This window comes from Oncorhynchus kisutch, linkage group LG2, assembly GCF_002021735.2.
Source record: "Oncorhynchus kisutch isolate 150728-3 linkage group LG2, Okis_V2, whole genome shotgun sequence".
Classification (NCBI taxonomy): Eukaryota; Metazoa; Chordata; class Actinopteri; order Salmoniformes; family Salmonidae; genus Oncorhynchus; species Oncorhynchus kisutch.
The window spans coordinates 4204740-4212793 of NC_034175.2; the positions used below are offsets into that span (position 1 = coordinate 4204740).

At 47.2% G+C, this 8054-nt stretch overlaps 1 protein-coding gene and 1 pseudogene across 1 annotated transcript in view; both read right to left on the minus strand.

Annotated features, from left to right (window-relative positions):
- The window catches only part of LOC109885414 (pyruvate kinase PKM), a 33643-nt gene extending 28971 nt beyond the window's left edge, over positions 1-4672 (minus strand). Inside the window, exon 1 of the mRNA XM_031837847.1 lies at positions 4546-4672. The gene's annotated coding sequence lies outside the window, so the exon portion shown is untranslated. The remainder of the gene's footprint in view (positions 1-4545) is intronic.
- A 173-nt stretch (positions 4673-4845) lies between these two features.
- LOC116356837 (cytochrome P450 11B, mitochondrial-like) overlaps positions 4846-8054 on the minus strand; it is a 16164-nt pseudogene continuing 12955 nt past the window's right edge.

An 8054-nucleotide genomic window follows, 5' to 3' on the forward strand; every position in this document is an offset into this window, starting at 1 on the left:
GGTTAAGGTCAGGGTTAGGTTGGAGTAAAGGTCAGGGTTAGGTTGGAGTTAAGGTCAGGGTTAAGGTCAGGGTTAGGTTGGAGTAAAGGTCAGGGTTAGGTTGGAGTTAAGGTCAGGGTTAAGGTCAGGGTTAGGTTGGAGTTAAGGTCCGGGTTAGGTTGGAGTTACAGTCAGGGTTAGGTTGGAGTTACAGTCAGGGTTAGGTTGGAGTTAAGGTCATGGTTAGGTTGGAGTTAAGGTCAGGGTTAAGGTCAGGGTTAGGTTGGAGTTAAGGTCAGGGTTAAGGTCAGGGTTAGGTTGGAGTAAAGGTCAGGGTTAGGTTGGAGTTAAGGTCAGGGTTAAGGTCAGGGTTAGGTTGGAGTTAAGGTCAGGGTTAGGTTGGAGTTAAGGTCAGGGTTAAGGTCAGGGTTAGCTTGGAGTTAAGGTCAGGGTTAGGTTGGAGTTAAGGTCAGGGTTAGGTTGGAGTTAAGGTCAGGGTTAGGTTGGAGTTAAGGTCAGGGTTAGGTTGGAGTTAAGGTCAGGGTTAGGGTGAGTGGTTGGTGCAACACTTCTTTTTTTGTCATCTCTATGTCATCTCTATGTCATCTCTCGTCATCTCGTCTCAACTTCTGAATGGAGTTAAGGTCAGGGTTAGGTTGGAGTTAAGGTCCGGGTTAGGTTGGAGTTACAGTCAGGGTTAGGTTGGAGTTACAGTCAGGGTTAGGTTGGAGTTAAGGTCAGGGTTAGGTTGGAGTTAAGGTCTGGGTTAAGTTGGAGTTAAGGTCAGGGTTAAGGTCAGGGTTAGGTTGGAGTTAAGGTCAGGGTTAAGGTCAGGGTTAGGTTGGAGTAAAGGTCAGGGTTAGGTTGGAGTTAAGGTCAGGGTTAAGGTCAGGGTTAGGTTGGAGTTAAGGTCAGGGTTAGGTTGGAGTTAAGGTCAGGGTTAGGGTGAGTGGTTGGTGCAACACTTCTTTTTTTGTCATCTCTATGTCATCTCTATGTCATCTCTCGTCATCTCGTCTCAACTTCTGAATGTCAGTGGTGATATCATGAGAGTCTTGTAATACAGTTCTGCCAATGTGTTCCTCCTAGCTCTTTAGGTGCCAAGACAACTAGATAATGACTGTGTCACTGATATTATGCATCTCTGGCCCATTCCCAGATCCCGGTGACTGTGATTGAACCCGGTAAGGTCATCAATTGTTGACTTGTAGCCCTGCAACTTGACCTTCACAGATGCTGTATGTACTGTATGTGTGATTGTGAATGTGTTTTGCCGAACTACACTTATCTGAGAACTGAAGAAGGCTAATATGATCTTCAGTCTGATACAAGGTAGTTAAATGATTATAAACACAGTAGGCTGGGTCAATAGAGATACCTGTTCACAGACATTATACTGTACTGTGTCTTTATACCTGTACAGCTCATTGTAAACCAACATGGGTAACCAGGAAGAAAAATCTGGACTTGGATCAAGTCACGCACACACACACACACTAATTAACACACACAGTCTTGTTTAACTAACCTTGTGGGGACACAAGTGCTGAGCAAATAGTGATTTTTGAGTTCAGTTTGGTTTCGGTTCCTTATTTTTTCTAAATATCAAGGTTTTCGGTTTCGATTTAAAAAATGGACATTAAATGCACTATGCATTATGTGGGTTGAATTGTGTAACAACACAGAATGAAACAATACAAGTCCCATGATGGTAGTGACTGCCCCTTACTGCTTATCACTTATTAACAGTCATTCATTCACAATACTTTACTTTAGCAAAATATTTGTTTATTTTACGACTTTATTATTTCATTCCATGTCACCATCTCATATCTATAGAGCTGCTGCCTAAGTTGTGTGACAAAATCACTATTTTAGTAGATCTTCAAAGTAAATAAGGCATCATTTTATGACTGCTGAATACCAACTATCAATCACTTAGATCATGTATTTTCAGGTAGAGAAACCTCTCGAAGGAACTGCTTTCTATCCCTCTCACACGTTCTCTCTTCTCTCTGTCTCTGTCAAGGAGGTCTCCATGTCTGCTCCACACAGACTGAGACCAGACAAGTAGGAGGTCTCCATGTCTGCTCCACACAGACTGAGACCAGACAAGTAGGAGATCTCCATGTCTGCTCCACACAGACTGAGACCAGACAAGTAGGAGGTCTCCATGTCTGCTCCACACAGACTGAGACCAGACAAGTAGGAGGTCTCCATGTCTGCTCCACACAGACTGAGACCAGACAAGTAGGAGGTCTCCATGTCTGCTCCACACAGACTGAGACCAGACAAGTAGGAGATCTCCATGTCTGCTCCACACAGACTGAGACCGGACAAGTAGGAGGTCTCCATGTCTGCTCCACACAGACTGAGACCAGACAAGTAGGAGGTCTCCATGTCTGCTCCACACAGACTGAGACCAGACAAGTAGGAGGTCTCCATGTCTGCTCCACACAGACTGAGACCAGACAAGTAGGAGGTCTCCATGTCTGCTCCACACAGACTGAGACCAGACAAGTAGGAGGTCTCCATGTCTGCTCCACACAGACTGAGACCAGACAAGTAGGAGGTCTCCATGTCTGCTCCACACAGACTGAGACCAGACAAGTAAACGGGGTTCGCAATGGATTACGTCATTGTAGGTGATTACCACACCGGTGCCCCCGCACTCTGTACCGGTACCCCCCGCACTCTGTACCGGTGCCCCCGCACTCTGTACCGGTGCCCCCGCACTCTGTACCGGTGCCCCCGCACTCTGTACCGGTACCCCCGCACTCGGTACCGGTACCCCCGCACTCTGTACCGGTACCTCCCCACTCTGTACCGGTGCCCCCGCACTCTGTACCGGTGCCCCCCGCACTCTGTACCGGTACCCCCGCACTCTGTACCGGTACCACAGCACTCTGTACCGGTACCCCCGCACTCTGTACCGGTACCCCCCACACTCTGTACCGGTACCCCCACACTCTGTACCGGTACCACAGCACTCTGTACCGGTACCACAGCACTCTGTACCGGTACCCCCGCACTCTGTACCGGTACCCCGCACTCTGTACCGGTACCCCTGTATATAGCCCCGCTATTGTTATTTACTGCTGCTCTTTAATGATTTGTTATTCTTATCTCTTACTTTTCTTTTGAATTTTCTTAAAACTGCATCGTTGGTTGAGGGCTTGTAAGTAACCATTTCACTGTAAGATCTACACCTGTTGTATTCGGTTCATGTGACTAATGAGATGTGATTGATTGGTGTAATGTTTAGTGTTGTGCTGGGTCATGGCTTTGCATCTAAAACAAATTAAATGTGATATGATTGATGTATTGTTTAGTGTTGTGCTGGGTCATGGCTTTGCATCTAAAACAAATGAGATTTGATGTATTGTTTAGTGATGCTGGATCATGGCTTTGCATCTAAAACAAATGAGATTTGATGTATTGTTTAGTGATGCTGGGTCATGGCTTTGCATCTAAAACAAATTGGGGAGTTTGCTCCACCAAGATTTACATGTTAAAATCACCACTGCATTGGTCTTAGTTTATTTACTATTCTTCTGATCCCCACAAGTATAGTTAAACACGCCCACACACACACACGCACGCACACACACACACACACACTGCCACACACACACACACAAAAAAACACACGCACACACACAAAACAAACGCACACACGCACACACGCATGCACGCACACAAACACGCACACACGCGCGCACACACACACACACACCCACACACTTGTGTAGCTACCCTGAAAAGCCAACAGACAGAGGGTGTAAATCAGTAGCCAGAACACAAACAGACCTTTGTGCTGGAGTTGACTAGAGAGAATGTACACTGTGAAGCCACTCCCCTGGACTCCAGAACACAGCTAGATACATACAGCACACATTATGTGACATAACACCCTGTCAGAATACATGACATAGAGCACATTTACATGCAACACAGCCTTTGGCATCATGTCCTAATATTTAGCCATCATTTCAGTCCTGACTTCATTCTTCAAGTGGCCCTAAACTAGTATTTTACAGGATGGCCTGTAATTAAAGGGTTACCATTATTACTGAGGTTTCAGTTTCTGCCATATCATCCAATTTATCTCAAACCTGTTTTGCAAAAGATTTAATGCAACATAATCGGACTATTATGACATTTTCATCCAGTGAGTTTGCAAAGGGATTGAGATGAACAGAATGTTATAGAACTAATCACTAACTAAAAACTGACCAAAACTCTCACAATGACTTCCTTTCCTTTGAGCAGTATGTCAACAATGTGTCACCGTGGCCTTTGAAGAAGAAAGAATTGGCGCACGGTTGAGTTTAGCAGCCTAAACTTGGCAGAGAGCTCTGACAGAGTATATATATTGTTTTACTTGAAATGGTTGCAGGATTGTGCGATTCAGCTAATTATTGTAACAGCATGCATTCACAACGAATGACATAGATATTCCAGAATTCTAACTGTTGTAAAAAATATATATGTGTATAATAATAAAGAGAGAGAGACTGAATAGCTCAAATGAAAATATATATCTAGAGGAAGAAGAACACCAACCTGTGAGTTTCAGGCAGCAGCAACGAAGACAACTTTGCGGATGTGGAGACGCGCATAGCACCAGGTTCGCAAAATAATCATTTCAATCATTTGTTTATGTAGTTTAGCTGTGGGTTCTACCGCCATCTTGTGGACACCATCGATTATCTCTGATAATCGTTTGCGGCATTTGATGGGAGAAATCCATTTGGATTCGGGATAGTGAAATTAGTTCATCTTCTTCATGTATAAGTATATCTATCCCGCTGTAACAAACCTTAATCAACATCTGAAAAAGAAATGAACGAGAAAACACTGGCCTTTTCATTGACCTGAAATAGGACTTTATTATTATTTGATGTTTTCATGTGGACTATATGGTAAGGCTGTTGGTGAGCTCATTGAGATTACCTGGTATAATGGATTGATAAAATGATTGATTTGTTTGGTTGGTTAAATAATTGGTGTATGTGTGTATGTGTTTTGGCGGGGGGGGGGGGGGGGTGTTGGTGTGTGTCAGAGTGTGCTGAAGGTGATGCGTGGTGGGGTTTCAGGCTGGAGGATTAGGGTGTATTTGGTGCTGAGCTCCTCTGAAGACGACACACTGAGACGGAAACTCAACAGGATCTACAGAGAGGGAGAGAAAATGAGGGGTAGGAAGGGGGAGGCGAAGGAGAAAGGGGACTCATTAGCATAGATTCAACTAATCTTCTCCAGACTTCACTTCTTCACTCTCATCATTCTCTCCTTTTCGACATCCCTCTCTTCCTTTTCCCTTTGCTTTCCCATCTCCCTCTTTGTCAAACCTCCATCCCTCTCTTCCTTTTCCCATCTCCCTCTCTGTCAAACCTCCATCCCTCTCTTCTCTTCCTGCATTTCGTTCTCAGCGATCCTCCTGCCAACACACTTCCTGGCCCGAATCCAAACGCCAGGGAGCGGAACCCTCCACCCCCTCCAGCCCCCTCTCCTGACTCCTGAGTCCCCCAGCGACCAGGGTCAAAAAGCTCTGGATCCTGAAACACGTCCCGACTTCTCCCCAGAGGATACAGACACGCCTGGACACATGTCTGAGAGAGCGAGGGGGGAGGGAAAGAGGAGGAGGGAGAAAGGGGAATGAGAGGAAGAGAAAGACAGGGGGAGGGAGAGAGAGAGCGAGAGAGGAAGAGAGAGAGAGGGAGATAAAGAGAAAAGAGAAAGAGGCAGGGGGAAAGAGCGTGAGAGGGAGAGAGGGAGAGGTAAAGAATGAGAGAGATGGAGGAGAAATGAGAGAGGATTAATTTCACTGATATATGCATCATGTTCAAGTGAGGATTAGTGAGTGCATGTGTGTGTGCGTGTGTGTGTCAGAGACGGATCTCACCCCAGCAGGTATGTGGTAGTTCTGGATGATGATGTCTCTGACTGGATATCTCTGGACAGTAATTCCCACTGGATATAACCTTTACCACACAGCACACAGACATGTACAGATCACAAATAACTATCAAACTGAAAGATATACATCTCTAAAATGAATGCAGACATTCTCTGTACCTGAGGGTCTCCTTGACGAGTCCCTTCAGTAGTGGCGCCCCCTGCAGGGCCTTGTGGGCGTCACCGCCGGCTCTTGCCCACGCTGCCTTCACCTGACCTCTGACCTGTTCCTGCACTGCCGGGTTACGACCCCAACTCGTACAGGGCAAACTGCAGGGGCACCGCCGTCTGAGGATACACACATACTCATTTCACATAACAAGATATAAGTGGGGTAAGACACATTCTGTACACACATCAGACACACACACTGAGCAGACTGAGCTTTAGACACACACACATACCACACATGCACTCACCGTGTCCACTCCCCCGGCCATGAGTTCAGTGATGTTGGCTCTAATGAGCTCCAGAGACAACTGTCCTTTATCCATCAACTGACCCAGGATCCCTGTGAACTCTCCCTCTGCACCCCCACTACCACCTCCCGCAGCCTGGGTGGAGCACAGACGCTGGACTCCTCTCTGGATCCTTTTCTCAGCTGGGGGTAGGAAAGGGGAACAGGACAGTGAAACGGGGAAGGTGAGGGGGACAGCAGTGAGGAGAGAGAATGAGGGAGATGAGTCAGGTGGGAGAGGGGTTGAGAGAAGAGAAGGAGAAGGGTTGAGAGAAGAGACGGAGAGGGGTTGACGAGAAGAGAAGGGGTAAGAGAGGAAGAGGAAGACAGGGTTGAGAGGAGAGAAGGAGAGGGGTTGAGAGAAGAGAAGGAGAGGGGTTGAGAGAAGAGAAGTGAGAAGGGTAGTAGAGAGAGTAGGAGAAGGGTTGAGAGAAGAGAAGGAGAGGGGTTGAGAGGAGAGAAGGAGAGGGGTTGAGAGAAGGAAGGAGAGGGGTGAGAGAAGAGAAGGAGAGGGGTTGAGAGAAGAGAAGGAGAGGGGTTGAGAGAAGAGAAGGGAGAGGGGTTGAGAGAAGAGAAGGAGGGGGTTGAGAGAAGAGAAGGAGAAGGGCTGAGAGAAGAGAAGGAAAGAGGTTGAGAGAAGAGAAGGAGAGGGGTTGAGAGAAGAGGAAGGAGAGGGTGGTTGAGAGAAGAGAAGGAGAGGGGTTGAGAGAAGAGAAGGAGAGGGGTTGAGAGAAGAGAAGGAGAAGGGTTTGAGAAGAAGAGGAGGAAGGGTTTGAGATGGAGAGAAGGAGATGGGGTGGAGGAGAGAAGGGCAGAGAGGAAGAGGGGTTGAGAGAAGGAAGAAGGAGAGGGGTTGAGAGAGAGAAGGAGAGTGGTGTTTGTTGAGAGAAGAGGAAGAGAGGGGTGTGAGAGAAGAGAAGAGAAGGGGTTTGAGAGAATGGAAGAAGGAGAGGGGTTGAGAGCAGAGAAGGAGAAGGGCTGAGAGAAGAGAGGAAAGATGGTTGAGAGAGAGAAGGAGAGGGGTTGAGAGAAGAGAAGGAGAGGGGAAGAGGGGGTTGACGAAGAAAGAGAAGGAGAGGGGTTGAGGAGAAGAGAAGGAGAGGGGTTGATGAGAAGAGAAGGAGAAGGGTTGAGAGAAGAGAAGGAGACGGGTTGAGGAGGAAGGAAGGAGAGGGGGTTGAGAGAAGAGACAGGAGAGGGTTTGAGAGAAAGGAGAAGGAGAGGGGTTGAGGGAGAAGAGGAGGAGAGGGGGGTTGAGGAGGAGAGAGAAGGAGAAGGGTTGAGAGCAGAGAAGGAGAGGGGTTGAGAGGAGAGAAGGAGAGGGGTTGAGAGGAGAGAAGGAGAAGGGTTGAGAGAAGAGAAGGAGAGGGTTGAGAGAAGAGAAGGAGAGGGGTTGAGAGAAGAGAAGGAGAGGGGTTGAGAGAAGAGAAGGAGAGGGGTTGAGAGAAGAGAAGGAGAGGGGTTGAGAGAAGAGGAGAAGTGTTGAGAGCAGAGAAGGAGAAGGGTTGAGAGAAGAGAAGGAGAGCGCAGGAGGAAAACAAATGGTAGTGAATGAGGGGAGAAGTGTTGTCATTACTATCATTAGTTTATCATTGTTTTATTCCTTTTGGGGATGATTGTCTTCTATGTGTCTGTCTCACCGTGGCTGAAGATGTGGTCC